Genomic DNA, 16837 nt, shown 5'->3' on the forward strand with positions numbered 1-16837 from the left:
TATATTTTTATATATTAATTTATTTATTTTATAGTCTGTATATATATCTCTATATCTATATCTACATCTATCTATATCTATCTAGCTATCTATCTAAAAATAATTACTCCTGTATATTTAAATTACTCCCTCCTGTTCTTTTTTGCTCAAAAACAGTGAGGCAAACTTGACTCAGGGTGCTACAGCTATGGCTGATGGAGAAAAAAATTGATTTTCACATCTTCATGTCCTATTCCTTTTAGTTCCATGCATGCTAAAAAAACCAAAAAAAAGGCAAATAATTTTTTTCTATTGGATATTTTATTTTTTACAGTGCCAAGCAGCTGGTTACCCCAAAAAGCAGCAGTTCCCTCAGCTGGAATGGTCTCTGTGGTTGCCATGACAGTGACTGGCAGGATCAGAACACAAAGGTGAGGAGCCTGTAGGTTGAAGGAGGCCTCATGTAGGGTTTGATTGATAGAAAAAGTGATTTTTAGCTTGGTAAGAAAGGGTGGGAGCAGCTCCTCCACTTGCCCCTTGCTGGGTTCCCAGGGCCTTAAGCCCTCCAGCAAATAAGGAACTATTTGCCCAGAAGCTATGAGAACAGAAGCTGATCTAAAACAACCCAAGGAATTCTGTTTATTTCTGAAAAACTCAGAATTGGGAAAAAAAAAAAAAAAGAAAGAAAAAAAGGGGGAAAAAGGGAAAAAAAGCAAAAAATAAAAGGGTAAATAAAAATAAATGGGTAAAGAGGAGCTGCTGATTCCAAAGTTTGAGTGTAACTGCTGTAGGTAGGAGGATATGGGGCCATGAGAGATTGAAACAGCCTGACATGTGGGGTTTGGCTGGGATTTTTGGGTACTTTGGATATTTGGATATTTGGGTATTTGGATATTTGGATATCTGGGTATTTGGGCACTTGGGTATTTGGGCATCTGGGTATTTGTCTCTTGGCCAGTCAGGCTGTGTGTTCTGTTCCATTGAAATTCTCTCTTCCAGGAAGGAAAAGAGAAGGAATTGTGAAGGAATGAATTGTTGTAGTGGAGTATCTCCCTGTGTTGGTACATTTTTAAATGCAATGTAATGGGGTTCCCATTTCATTGCACCAATAATTGCAATTAACATGACTCTGACTCATTAGACAGAGCCCTACCAGACCAGGGTGATGCCAAAATATTTCCCTTCTGATTCCCACAGTTGCTCCTTAGCAATGTTTTTTAGGGAATCTTTAAGATAAAAAGCTGCTGCATTTATGGTGCTGTAATTAATAAATCTTCAGCTCCCCATTAGTGCTAAAGATCAGGTAAGGTTCACTGGAAATGAAAAAATTTTGAGATTTTATTCCTGTAATGTTCCAGTTCTCTAATCTGCTGCACACATGCATCAACCACAAGTTAGAATGTGTTTGCAGGATTAACATAATATTCCCATTACCAACCAGTGAGTTCTTGGAAAAAAAACAAGGGGAACCATGGAAGAAATAATTTTATGATGCTTTGTTTCTGCTTGAGAGTGTTGTAGGAATATCTCAGTGAAATGTGGGCAGAAGAGTGGGAGATACCCTGTTGGAATTCTGGATGCTGAGAATTTTAAATTTTCTGTGCCTAAAGGCAGAGACCCACAAGAGAACACTGCATTTAACCTACAGCTGTAGAACAAGCTTCCAAAATTAATTAAGAGCACTGAGATGATGAGTGTGTAGTTAGTTAAAAGTGTGTAATATCACAGAGTTGAAAACTTCAAGTTTGAGGCTTTAAAATATAGGAATAAATAAAAAACAAGATAGAAGTTTTAAGGTAGACAAGTTGTTCTTCTTTACCTTCTTCCTTCTTCTTCACGAGTTTAAATGATGTTTTGTAATTAGACAAAAAGTCCTCATTATGAGCTTCAAGAGATCAGTTATTGAGTTAAAAAGGAAAATAATCTAAGTGTCCTTTCTTAATTAATTTAGTTTTAAAAGACGTTGTAACAAAAGATAGTTAACCATTTTCTGCCTTGCTAATAAAAGCTACAAAATTCATAGTTACAAAACTGTTTCACTGATAAGAAATAAGAAACACCTACTTGGCTCTCTCCTTTCAGGCACAATGGGATTTATGCTTGGGATTAAATACAGACTTGATAAACAGCTGGAGCCAAGTGTGGGAAATGAATCTGTAGAGAATTTTTCAAGTTTGATAGAAGGAGAAATAGAACTGTGGAAGATGCACTGCAGTAGGAGCCACAAGGGTTAATTTGAGATGATTGGCTTTAAGGCATTTACAGCATGGGGTGGCAAAATCTGATGGGCCTAAAAACACTTACAGTCTTTTGTAATTAAGAAATAATTGGCTTTTGATTGTGATAATGTGAATTGTAACATCTGTATTGTCTCACCCTTCTCATGAGACTGAAAATGGAATAAAAGTTTTTAAAACACCTCTCAGTTATCCCATCTCTGAGTCAGAAAAGGGATTAATCCAACAGCCATGCTAGCAGTATATTGTAATAATATTTCTTTTTATTTGGCAGCAATCAGAAACTCTGGTTTCCAGCCATGAATGACCCAAATCATCCATAAGATGTTTTTAACCTCTGAATGAGTGTGGTTTCATCAGAAAAGGTGAGAATCAGGGAAAGCTGAAAGGATTTTGCACTCTTTCCACCATACAGGTGTCTGTGTGTTACACCTACAGCTGGAGTGGATATTCAGGAACTCAGCTCTCAGTATCAGTGATAAATTGCATTATTAAGTTGTGTGTTCTGCCACTAGAAACCAACAGCAGGAGAAGACTTTAAGGCCCCAGATGCTCTGCTCAGGTCTGTGCTGGACTGTCAGCCCAGTGCAAGTAGGAAATGGCCAAAATTAAACACAAACTGACATTAAATCCACACTTTTAGAATTCTGTAGACCAGGTCCAATTAGGAATTACCACTTATTTATTATGAACAAGTAGAATTCTAATTAGGCTGATTGGAGCCTCAGCTACTCCCTCAGATGGGATTGGCAATTAAGGTACTTCTTGTGCTAGTAATTATGGTTTACCATGAAATTACTCTCCCTTCTACCCCCACAAAAGCATCGAATTAGCCATGAGTGGAATTATATTTATCACTGTGCAGTAGAGACTTTGCAAATAAATACAAACAATTAGAGAAACCACTCCGAGTGCTGGGCCAGCACAGCAATTAGGGTTTGAAGAGAGGAATTTTGGCTGAAGCCAAACTGGCTGGGCTGTCACTCCAGAGAACAGCCCTGAGGGTGTGTCCCCAGCCCCTGGCTCTCCTGGTCCCCTCCCAGGAGAGACCCAGGAGAACTGAATGTTCTACCAGCATGGTCCTGGAGCAAGGAGCCAGCTTTGGGAATTGGATTAAATCATGGATTAAATCCTAGTGTGTATAGATTTTCAGGGCCACTTCAATTTTTTTTTTTTTTTAACTTTTAAGTGATTATCTTTGTGCAGAAACAGTGAACATTTAATGTTTCAATTTGTTTAGCCCATCCAAACATGAATGAACATACTGAATTTCCTTTAGAACATCTCTGGGATGTCACAGTGACCCCAGGGGTAACTGGAGGTGACCAAGCCAGTGTGGAGAATTCTGTGTGCCACAGAGCTCTGGGCTTTCATTGATGGAATAACCACCCCCTTCATTATCCCATTGGCTTTGGAAGGCCATCTATAAATCAGCTGGGTTTATGTATCACCAGCAGGGATTCATGGATTAAATCCTAGTCTGTATAGATTTTAATATTTTTTTGAGTGAGTCTCTTTGTCCAAAACAGTGAACATTTTATGCTGTAATTTGTTGAGCCATCCAAACATGCATGAGCATATTGAATTTCCTTTAGAACAGTCTGGTGCTCTCTGGGATGTCACAGTGACCCCAGGGGTAACTGGAGCTGACCAAGCCAGACCAGTCCAAGGCTGGTGCAGGGGATTTCAGCAAGAAGTGTCACCAAAAGGACAGCAGTTACAAGCCAAACCTGAATTCTTCCCTTGCCCAGAGAATTGGAAAGCAATTTCTTCTCCCAATATTTGAATTCTAGTCCCTATAGCTGCAGTTGTTGTTTCAGTGACAATTTCAATGTTTTTGTACAGGCTAATGAATAAATCAATTTCTGACCTTTTCTCTCCCTTTCCTTGCAAAAATGCATTTGTGTCTGGCCTTGTAGCCAAAGTGGAGAATTCTGTGTGCCACAGAGCTCTGGGCTTTCATTGATGGAATAACCACCCCCTTCATTATCCCATTGGCTTTGGAAGGCCATCTATAAATCAGCTGGGTTTATGTATAACCAGCAGGGAATCATGGATTAAATCCTAGTTTGTATAGATTTTAATTGTTTTTTTTAAACATTTAAGTGAGTGTTTTTGTGCAGAAACAGTGAACATTTTATGCTGCAATTTGTTGAGCCATCCAAACATGCATGAACATATTGAATTTCCTTTAGAACATGAAAAATTTCCTAATTTAAAGTGTTAAACTTCTTTTAACCACAGAAGAATGATTGATCTTTAACCAAAGAAAGAATGATTGATTTTTAAGTTCTCAAACCTTGACCAACTTTGATCTGAGTTTGCAGGAGCAAGAATTACCTCTCCCCACAGGAGTCAGTCCCAGGCCTTCAGCTAAGTGGGAGATTGGGGTTTTGCCTGAATTCTGACAGGTAAATGTAGATTTTCCCATCTCCTAGGTTTCCAACAGAGTTAATTCTTCACAGGGTCTTTCTCTTATGGAATTTGCTCTCTGCTAATGTTTCTTCTTGGGCAGCTGGCACAGCTGAGGGCTCCAGCTCAGTTTGGAAGGAGGTAATTCTGTGTTTGTCCAGAGCACAGCTATACACACACTCTGGCTTTCACTGCTGGAGGAATATTTCAGAAAGAATCCTCCACAAACTGCCTCTCATGCAATGCCCTCTGTCACAAAAAAATTCCTTTTTTTTCCTTTCTGTGTCATCTGCCACAGAGTTTTGCCTGGAAGCCTCCTTCCATGGGTTATAGCAGCAGGGTGTTCTTATTTGGGAGGCATTTGGTTCCATGGTTTGTGGAGTAAAAATCTATTAGCAAATAAAAAGGGGAGAAAAAACTAAACAAACATGATGCAAACATTCTATAAATGAATACTGATGTGTCACTTCCTTCAAGCTCTTTGGCAATGGATGGAGTCATTAAATTGGAATAAAAACAATGTCAATCCAGACCATAAAAACATTCCAGTGTTTGGAAGTATAAAGAGCAGTAAAGGAGTTAAACCTGCAGGAGTAGGTGGAAGAGAAAAGGCTGAGCAAATCAAGCAATGGCTGTGCATTAGTGTCATGGATTTCATTTTGCATTAGTGCCATGGATTTCATTTTGCATTAGTGCCATGGATTTCATGCCTCCCTGAGACAATTGTACCTGAGACTTTCTGAGATGTGCTTCCCTATACCTGTGCTTCTCACTTGATGCTCTCCCACAGCTGTAGATCATTTTCAGTAGACGGAAAAATAATGTTAAATTTAGTGTTAAATCGATTTTTGCTTATTTCACATGGTAGAAATGTAAGAGCAAAGTACAGTTTTCATCATGGTGTGAAACATAAAAGCTCTTGGGACCTCTAGTTTTATTATTTTACTATTTTATTTATTTTTTAGTTTTATTATTATCATTATTATTTTGCCTGGAAGCCTCCTTCCACAGGTTATACCAGCAGGGTGTTCTTATTTGAGAGGCATTTGGTTCAATGGTTTGTGGAGTAAAAATCTATTACCAAATAAAAAGGGCAGAAAAAACTAAATTAATGGAGTTTTGCAATACAAATATACCTGTAAAAACCACTTGTACTCCCATCTGGGCATGCCTTAGATTTCATCCAAGAAGAATAATTTCCCCTTTTCTAGAAAGTAGAAACAAACAGAAAATTAACTTTTGCTACATCTGTCATGTGCAACCACCATTCAGGGATGAGTTATTAAATACATTGTTAGCTGCTGTTTACAGAGTGAAAAAAAGGAGCTGGGAAATGAATGATATCACATATATTCATTTTATTATTTGCCAAAGATTAGAAATGAATCATTAAGGACTGCTATTGCAGTAACAGGATTGTTTCTCACAGTAATCTGGGGGGGTCTTTTTGTCTTGAGCACATATTTATAAATTTATTGAGGAGTTTTAAACCCTTCACACAAATTGGTCTTTCTGTGCCTTAAAGCATTTAGTTTTCAGAATAAATAATAGGTTTGGAGAAAACACCCAAATCCTCTGTTTGCTGTCTCTAAAATGAACAGGAGAAAGATGGAATACAGGCAAAAGAAAGGTCTGCAGTAGTCACTTTTCTGATTTGTGTCAGGGAAAAAAGGAGAGTTGCAATGATTCTGTTCTTTTAGCTGCTGACACATTCTGAGAACAGCAAAATTTACTGAAATATTCTGGAAAAAGAAATGGATTTCTTTGAAATGGAGGGTGGATTGTTCTCTGTGAAGTAAATGAAGTAATGGATTATTATTTTTTCTTTTTATTTTTTAATAGCATACCTAAGTTCCAATCATGAGTCTAAGGCAACTCTTTTTTTCCATTTCACTTAGATATGATTTTTGAATCATATCTAAGTGAAAGGCCTTAATAATACGGTGAGGAATGCAATTCAGAGCTGGCCTGTGGAAGTGAGTGGATTCTGAATGGCATAATAAATAATTTACAATTATTAATAAAAATACTTGCCATTAAAGGAAAATAGTCAGAGGATGTCCATGAATTCCCTTCACCTGACTTATATCATGTATAATCCAAGATATATTGCCAAAAGAAGGCTGATAATCATTTGCCCACAGCTCTGTAAAATATGCCATGATAATCCTTCCTATTTCAGTAAGAACAATCTGCCATGCAGACAGCACAGAATAGAACATTTGTATCATAGTAACTCAAACTACCAATTTAACTTAGACAAATGAAAAAAAATAGGCTGCAGCCCACACACTGTGGCCTGGCACAGAGCAGCACCCAAAGATGAATGCAGATGATGAGATTAATTTGTTGGGCCCTTACTTATCACCTAGAGGCTGAGGCTTCCTATATTCTGAGGTCATTTCCTGATGCATGCCCAAGGTGCTATTTCAGCTTGGCTCCAGCCAAACAGGGCAATTTAGTGCAGCCAGAAGGGGCCAGAATTACCACATGTCCTGATTAAAATGCACTCACAGCTCAGCTCTGTGACACCTGAGCCTCGGTCTGCCATGGAAAGGTCTCTGTCCTCTGCTCCATCTCATGCCTGCTGCTTTTGGTCCCTGGGACATTTCAGACCAGAGCATCTCACAAGCTCTGCTGCAGGATTTTCTTGTTTGCACTTCTCTGTGTGCTGCTCTTTGAGCATGTCTTCTCTTCAGGAAATTTTGGTGTAGAGTTTGAAAGCAACATATTCCCCAGGGTTGCAGGAGCTCTCCAGCCTAAGGGACAGAGCTGGGACACCTGAGAGGGTCACACTGCCTTGGGGATGCTTTTGCTTCTTTTCTTTTGCTTCTTTTCCTTCTTTTATTTTGGTTCTTTTGCTTCTTTTCTCTGCCAAGATCAGGATTAAATGTGTGAGATGGTATTTCTTGTTTGACTCAGATGTTTGTTAGTTCTTATCCATGTTACAGCCTCACAAACCCTGAGTTCTGCAGCACTTCACTCCAACACACTAAAAATGGAGCCCCATCTCTCTCTGCAAGGCCTTTTAAGGATAAACTGTCCTATTAAGAAATGACACCTAAATTATCTTTACTTTTAACCCAATAACCAACCAGCCGTGGCCCACAATGTGGATTTTTACATCTAATTACACAAAACCACCCAAACCCATGGAGGAGAAGGAGAAGGAGAAGAAGGAGAAGGAGAAGGAGGTGAAGAAGAAAGAGTAGAAGAAGGTGAAGAAGAAGGAGAAGAAAGTGGAGAGAAGGAGCAAAAGGAGAAGAAGAAAGTGAAGAAGGAGAAGAAGAAGAAGGTGAAGAAGAAGGACCAGCCTCCACCCTAAACCCTCCATCTTACTCTATATTTATTACTATATTCTAAACCCTTCAACTCTAAGTTTTCCACCCTGTGATGAGTACATCTAATAAACTTTTTAGTTTTATTTACAAAAAATGCATTGTGTTTGGGAGTCTATCACTCTGCCTCTCTCATTTCAGCTGGAATTTGTTTTTCCTGCAAATTGTCATTAAGAATCAGAGCATTCACAGGAGAAAGTTTTTAGGCCTGACTGTTGGGAACAAAATCTCCTACAGTACCCAGGGTGCTCCTGTGTGCTGCATGTGATCCCAAAGAAAGATGAGCAATTTACTTACATGAACTAATTCGTATTTAGCTTTGTGATATGAAAATCTGATCTTGCCCTGATGACATTTAAAGTCAGTGAAAAAGCTGATTTTGACACCATTATCTGACTGTGGTGATTCCTGCATTTCTTTGCTCATTGAAGAGTCTTTCTTGTAGTACATTTAAAATCTAGTGCTAAATGTTTCCTGGTGAGCTCAATAAATCTAATGGTTTAACATTTAAAATCTAGGGCTATATGTTTTCTGGTGAACTCAATAATCTAATAGTTTTACATTTAAAATCTAATGCTAAATATTTTTGGTGAACTCATAATCTAATGGTTTAACATTTAAAATTAGTGCTAAATGTTTTCTGGTGAACTCAATAATCTAACAACCTAGTGGTTTTACATTTAAAATTGAATGCTTAATGTTTTCTGGTGAACTCATTAATATAATGGTATTATATTTAAAATCTAGTGGTAAATGTTTTTTGGTGAACTCAATAATTTAATAATCTAATAGTTTTACATTTAAAATCTAAATATTTTCTGATGAAGTCAATAATATGATGGCTTTATATTTAAAAATCTAGTGGTAAATGTGTTCTGGTGAACTCAATGAATTTAATGGTTTTACATTTAAAATCTAGTGCTAAATGTTTTCTGGTGAACTCAATAATCTAATAATCTAATGGTTTAACATTTAAAATCCAGTGCTAAATGTGTTCTGGTGAACTCAAGAATTTAATTCTCCCCAGCAATACTGGTTGCTTATCCACAAGGCTTGCATGTATTTTTGTTTTACAGGACATAAATAAGTGCCCAGTCCTGGGAGCAAGAGGAGATGCAATTCTTTGAGCTGCAGGAAGGACAACACAAGTGAGTGACAGCAGCAAACCCGTGAGACTGGGGGAGCAAACTTTAATTTATTTGTCCAGCATGCCCATGGAAGGGTCCTTCCCTCCTGTTTGGGTGATGATAAATGACAAGATGTGACAGTTATTAATTAAACTGCCTGGCATGGCAATGTACATGATGGTAAGAGCTGAGAAATGTGCAGCATTCCTCCTACCCCATCATGAGAATGAGGCCCCTCTGCTGTTCTCTGGCACAGCAGAGATTGGAATAAAGCAGCAATATTCCACTACCAGCTCCTAGTAACTGCCTGAACCCAGGGCCCTAAAAATTGAAATTCTCCCTTGTGTGATGTGCAGTAATTAAACTCCAGCATTCTTTCTGCAGGAAATGTTTCCCCTGTGTTGTTCCCACAGATTGTGCTACAAGAACACTTTTAGCCCCATGAACTGTTAACCAATTATGAAGGGATTTTCTCAGTCTGCTTTAACTGAGGATCAAAGACAAACCCCAATTTTTTTTCTTGCCAGATATTGTAATTCAGGACACAAACCACCAAGCTTTGGCCAGTCCAACAAAATGGACTCAATAACTCAGATCCAGTTAAACTTTTCTGATTTGCCTTAGCATTATTCCAACTGCTTTTCTTCCTTATCAAATATATTGCCACAAAATTCCAATGTATTTATTCTGTTCCACTTCCATTTATTTCTTTCACATCTACATCCTATATAAATATCCTCTATATCTATATATATCTATCTATATCCTCTATATATCTATATATATATATCCTCTATATTCTTTATATATGTGCTTTATATATCTCTCTCTCTATATATATAGATATATATATCTATATATATATCTATATATCTCATTTATGTATGTGCTTCTTGGAGTTAAGGATGTCTGTATACTGCTCAGTAACTGAGAGTGAAATTTTTGAAAATTAACTATTTTTAAATTGCCATCAGCTGCAGATGTGAGGAATCTGTTATTACTGCTAATATGTTAATCTGTTATTACTGCTAAATATGTTTATTCTGGCTGATCAGGATGGCTTTTTTGGCCTTTCATACACAGAAGATCTTTTTTTAAACTGCACAAATGCAATCTGGGTGAATTTTCCTATAAGTACTGTGTTAAGAGCTAGATATCAAAAAGCAGAACAGCTCCACAGAAACCCAGATCAATTGCAGTTATCTCTTGGGCATGACTTTCTTCTTAGTTATGGGGGTTATTTTTGGGGTTGTTTGGGGGTTTTTTGTTCTGTTTTTTGGGTTTTTTGTTTTGATTTTTTTTCTTGGTGCGTGTGTGTTTTTGGTTTGGTTTAGTTTTTAGTTTTTGGGTTTTGTTTTTTTGTTTTTTAAAATTTTCTAGACCAGCCTTTCACCAGACTTGTGTGTGAGGTCCCCCTGAAGAGCCAGGTCTAAATAACTTTTACCATAGCTGTCATTTCCCCAAAGACCACCCATAAAAGACATTTGCATGAACACCCCTTGCCCTGTGCCATTCTATCTGCACTCCACAGATCTATTAAAATTTATATTTCCCCTGTTGTGTTTCTGCAGAGAAACACAAATAAATTCAAGATCTTTCTGCATGTCTATACATAACTCATACTTCAAAATAATTGTGGTGTTTTTCAGTAAGTACAGGCTGATGGCACTGCTGCCCAAACCAGAATTACAGATTTGAGGGCTGAGAGCTTAAAAGGAAATTGGATGTGGGCTGAGTTTATTGCTCACATGCAAACTGCCAGCTCAGCTGTGCTCCAGACCAGTTGCACACATCCAGTCAAATTAGCAGAGGTTGGTTTTAAAAGTGAGAGTTTTCTCCTAAAACTAGGAGACTTTGGCCCCTTTGGGGTTCCAAACCCCCAAAATAATAAAGAATCCCTACAGCTTGGACAGACAGAACTCCAAACAGAAGACAGGGATATGTCTGAGGTGTGATGTTTGGATTCTGAAATGATGCCATTTTCCCACTCAGGATGTCCCATTCACTTTTGAATGTCCCATTCAAATATTCTCCTGTCCACTGACAGGAGAATATTTGAATATGTGCATTTATTAACACTTTTCCATTGAATATTTGCATTTATTGACACTTTTCATTCCACAAAGTGCTGTTGTCCACTGCAAGTGCAAGTTCAATCCTATGACTGATTGTGAGCTCTCAATGCCATATTAGAGATATTACTGAAAAAGAAAAAATAAAATGAGTTCTAGAGAAAAACATATTTTCCAAGGGCCCATTTTTGATTCCTGGGAGGACTCTGACGCCTCTGATTTAAAGATTAATTTATTTGGAAGCCCATACTAATTGGTGATCTGGCTTAAATACATATTTTCTATGTCATTGTTTGTCCTCTTCCTCCCCTGAATAATTTCCTGATAGCACCACTTTTGTTTCTAGACATGCAGAAATTCAACTTGAGTGAGAAGTTTCTGGTTTGGAGCGCTACCCTTAATCTGAAGAACAATTTTAGGAGCAAACTATCACTTTTAAAACTAACTTCTCCTGCTAATTTAACTTGGGGAAAAAAAATAAGGCCCTGCAAATAGCAAAACTCTCCAAATGGGGAAGTAATTACCTTAAATTAAGCCTTATTTCTGGTTATAAAAAACCCCAACAAAACAACAAACCAACAACCACCCAATTGTAAAAGCATGTTGGGCAGGCTGGAAGCATTAGAGTTAAACACTGGCCAGTTTATAGTGAAAGGGAAGGAAAGAGACAGGAGGAAGGAAGGAAGAAGAGATTAGAGAAATTGAGAGATGGAAATAGTCTCAGAGGAGCCACCATGTCCCAAACCCTCTCCTGAGGGAAGTTTGTACACCAAAGAATCTGGAGGTCTGAATGAAGAATGACATCACTTATTTATTTAGCCAGAGCTGAGCTGTTTTCTTAATTAAAATAACCTCATGCTGCAAGCATTAAATTGTTGGGGGAGTGATAATGATGTCTGTTTAATTTAGGGGCTTGATAACCATGAAATAAATACCCTGTTATTGCTTGGTTTGAGAGTATATTTAATTTGCCTGGAAAGCCATGGACTAGAAAGCTTGAGCCTGAGGGTTAATGCTCCAAACACCCTGGGGTGGGAGTTTAGTTAGATGCATGGCTTTGGATTTTTAGCTCACCCAAGGATTTGGGACTCAGGACTCAGTCAGGGACTTGGGGTACTTTGAGATGAAAATGATGGTATCACCCTTTGAGATGAAAATGATGGTATCACCCTTTGAGATGAAAATGATGGTATCACCCTTTGTCCTAGGGTGATGTTATGATGCTGGTATCCCCATTTGTGTGCTCTGTTCATGCTGGATATTATGTTCTGTGCCTTCAAGACTGGCTCTGAAGAGTGAAAGTCTTGCTTTGGTTTCTTATCAGCTGCTCCCCCACAGGTGGCTGGACACACAGACAGGGCAGTACACAGTGCTGCTTTTGCTTTTTGCTTGGTTTTTGCTTTGCTCTCTTGCTTCTTCTTTGCTCCCCCTTTGCTCTTGCTTTTTTGCTTCTGCTCATTAGTTAGTTTAGCTGAGCAGTCCAAATTTCTTCCTGGAGTGTTTCTCCTTTCCTTTTTGGACCTACTGGAACCTGCTCTGGACTGGGACCTGGCAAACACCAAGAGTTTGCACCTTGTGGCTGCAGCAGCTGCCCCAGCACCAGAGGGACTGGTAACAGAGTGACCACCCCAGGAGAGACTTTCTGAATTTGTCATCTTTCTCAGAGCAGTGACAGAGTGGTGTCATCTGGTATTGTTCATTTTGTGTGCTGGGGGTGCTGTGCCTGTTAAATAAACAGGTTCTTTCCACTTCTCTCTGAGGAATCATTCCCAAACCAGTTGGGAGGAGGGTCCGTGTTGGTTTGCTACCTCCCTTGGGAGGTTTTCTCCCAAATTTGCCCTAAACCAGGACACCCCTTGAGATGAAAATGATGGTATCACCCTTCTGGACAGAGCAATGTGTTCTTTCTTTATCAGAAAATTCACAATTTCCAGCTGAAGTTGAGTTCCCAAGTGGCATGACAGGGCCACTGGAATCAGCTGTAATCCAAATGGCCAATATGGGGCAAAAGGAAAAATAAATTATTCACTTCACACACTCACCTGGGGGTCTAAAATGGATGTTTATGGCTTCAGGAGAACTCAGAGCAGACTTCCAACACCTAATGGGGTCTAGAGGAAACATGGACAGGCCTCTGCACCAGGGAGCCTGGGGCATGGTTTGAAACTGGAAAAAGGTCAGATTTAGGAAGCAATTCTTTACTGTGAGGGTGGTGAGGAACTGGGACAGGTTGCCCAGAGGAGCTGTGGCTGCCCCAGCCCTGAAGTGTTCAGTTTATCTGTACACTGTAATGTGGTAAGGGTGAGCTGTTTTAAAAGTTCTCTTTGTGTTTGTTTTGTACTTTTACTTCATCATTAACAGGGCTGATGAGTTTTGCCTCAATTCAGGTTTTACTGATTAGTTTTTTTACCCTCTTTTTACAGTAAGAACTTGTTCTCATAGAAGAACAGTGAAAGCTTTTAGGATTGAAAGAAATAACCAGTTCAGCAGCATCAGAAATGCTTAAGAGAGACAGAAGAATCAGCACTGCTTCCTCCCTTTGGTCTTGAGACACACTGTGTTTGTTCAAATCTACCCAGACTGAAATTCATTTTGCTGAATAACATTAAAAAATACAGCAAAGCCCCATCCATATTCCCAGTGCAATGAAATAGCAACAGGGCATGATGAGCCTTGTCCATGGAGCTCTGCTGCTCCAACATTCAGTGATAAAAACTTCCCACAATTCTGGGAAGAGAAATGGCAATTCCTTGAAAAAACTTGGAGTTGAATTTTCCTTTTGGTGGCTCTGGGGCTGCAGGGAGCAGCTGCAGTTTTGTGCAGCTAAATGACAGTGGCTGCATGGGCTGCAAGTTCTGCAATTTGTGCTGCCTTGATTGTAAATGCTGAGTTCTTTTAGAAGTTATTGTAGAGTTATTTAAAGTGGATTTCCATCACTGGCCTGTCAAGGGGAGTTCCAGTTTGCCAAATTTCAGGTTCACAGCATGTTCAACCCAAACTCCAACTGCACATAAATATGTGTGGTGAGAGTTGAAGGCTGTTGAGGCTGTTTATGATAGAAAAGTTGTTCTCTGTGCCCATATGCTGCACTCATTTGAGTGAAACAAGCTAATTATAAGTTGATGTCATATGGCTAAAAAAAATTACATGTTTATGCTTTGTGTATTTCACAATGCTGACTTTCCCAACCACACCTGCAGAACACACATGGATGTATTTCCTGGGCCTAGGACCTCACTGGGTAAAGTTATGCTCTTTATTGTTTAATTTCTAATTAAAAAGATGAACATTGTGCACAATCTTTGGGGCTTGTGGGTACCAGCAGGATCCTTCTTCTGCTGGTAGGTTTATTTTTCATTTTTTTTATTTTTTCATTTTTTTTATTACAGCAGGATTCTACTTTTGCCAGAAAAAGAATTGAAGTGAGCCAGTGACTGTTTTAAGGCAGTGAGTGCATTGTAGAGAATGGGCCATGGTCTACATAAATTGTTGGAAATAAAAATGAGGTGGAGAAGAAAAGCAGATTTGGAAGAATCATGGATTCTGTCTGAAAAAAGTGATTTGATTTCTTTTCTGAGGACTGCCCTTGCTCAGTTTTGACAGGCAGCTGGGTAAAAGCAGTGACCTGTCACTGCTGATACCTCAGCAGCACCCAAACAATGCACAATTGTGCTTTTTGTTGCCAAAAATGACAGTGAAGACATAAATTCTCATTTGAAGAATTTACAATTCCAAAGAAAAACTATCTGATTTCATAATCTAATCTAATCTGCTTTTGTAGAAGGAGCACACAGCAGATCACTGTCCATTCTTTGAAAGGAACTGAAAATCTATAATTTTGTGTGAACAAGAAACTCAAATTTCCTGCAGACTCTTTCTCAAACCCACAGTGAGGGATGCTTTCTCCTCTGAAATGATGCACACCAATATTAGAGGTTAAAAAATAGAGGGTGATTGTAAAAATAAATAAATGAATAAACAATCCCAAATTCTCTGTCTGAAAAGAACCCCCATGGATGTGGTGGTGGTGGAGAATGTGCCACTCCCCCTCTGAAACAGCCTATATTTTGATTTTTCCAGCTGATAGCCAAACACTATTTCCAGTTCCTCTCCTGATAAGATAAATTGCAGACGTGCTGGTTGGAGGGGACAGTTCCAGGAGAAGGATTACAGAACATCAGTTATTTCTGCAGGAGGTGACTGTTCCTGGAGAAGGGTTACAGAAAATCAGCCATGTCTGCAGAGTGCTCCTCTCACCCACCTTTCCCTGTGAGAACACAGCCTAAAAGGACTCCTCACCCTCTGGGCTTCTTGTGAAAGCTTTTCTGGCTTTCAAAGAAGGAATCCTTACATTGTGAGCCAGGAAAATGCAAACTCTGAGTGGCAGTTTGACAGCAGGAAACACTGACACTCTTGGGAGACAAGAACTCTATGGGACAATGCATTTTTTGGGGTAGGAGGAACCTCTTCTAGGTGAAATATTTGGGACAAAGACAATCCTGGCTCACCTGGAGCAGGCCTGATGCTTCTGAACTGCCTGAAACCCAGGCTGGAGTCTGAGATGAAGTGCAGCAAGTCTCTCTCACTGGCTAATCACAAACAATAGTTAAAAACCAATATTTCATGGACTTTAGATGCTTGACTGTGGAACAGCTTTCCAGGGAACTGAGCTGCTGTCCTCACTTCAGCACTGCTTGCAGTGCTCCAACTGAATTCTGAAATTCAGGCCTCAAGTGTCAAATGCATGAAGGCAGAGGTAAGTTTGGAAAATGTTCTTGCAGTTCTGACAATGGTTTACTTTGGGTTTTTATGTGGTTTTTTTATGGTTTACTTTGGGTTTTTATGCAGGGCCTTATTTTTTTTGCCCTAGTCAAATCAGCAGAAGTTAATTTTAAAATTGATATTTTCTCCTAAAATTGTTCTTTATGCATCAAGTCATGGTAAGGAGAAGACAATTTATGTACTGGTTTGTCTTGAAAAAGCTGCTCATTTTACATCTGCATTGACAGCCCTGCCTGCCATGTGCAGGCCAAGCTCAGATTTCTCTGACTTTATTGGAAAATATTTCTTAAAGACTAAATGAAAACGAGCATAGCTCTACAACACCAAAGTGTAAAAGATTTTAATTGTTGCTTGGCAGCACTCACAGAGGGGATTCCACACTGGTTTTGTTTGGTTTTTTTCAAGGAAGGAAATCTGAAGCAATCAGATTTCAACCACGGACAGTTCACAGATTTATTGTTTTCTTTGGTGTTTTCTTTATCCAGTTGTGAACACAGAATCAGGGAATGTCTGGGGGAAGCAGAAATGAGAATGTAGAAATAATTCTGAGCTGCTCATCTGCCCAGGAAGAATTTTTCCATGAGAAACATCCTGTACCAGAGCAAGGAGTTCCAGGATGGAGTTTCTGTGGGGATGTGTGGGTTGGTAGAATTAAGGATCTCAATTTTAATCTTGACAGCCTGACTGTTCTGTAAATCCCTGGCTTTGCAGGAAATCAGCTTTATACTGTAGCTGGAAATCAAGGAGTCTTTCTAGAGTTAATCATTGTTTCTACTTTATTAACAATGTATTTCAAATTAAAAATAACAGACTAATATTTTTAAAGCAGTATTACTTCTCATTCTCTACAAGTTAAAACATTGCATAAATAATTTTCTGGGGAAAAAAAT

Source organism: Serinus canaria, chromosome 27 (genome assembly GCF_022539315.1).
Source record: "Serinus canaria isolate serCan28SL12 chromosome 27, serCan2020, whole genome shotgun sequence".
Classification (NCBI taxonomy): domain Eukaryota; kingdom Metazoa; phylum Chordata; class Aves; order Passeriformes; family Fringillidae; genus Serinus; species Serinus canaria.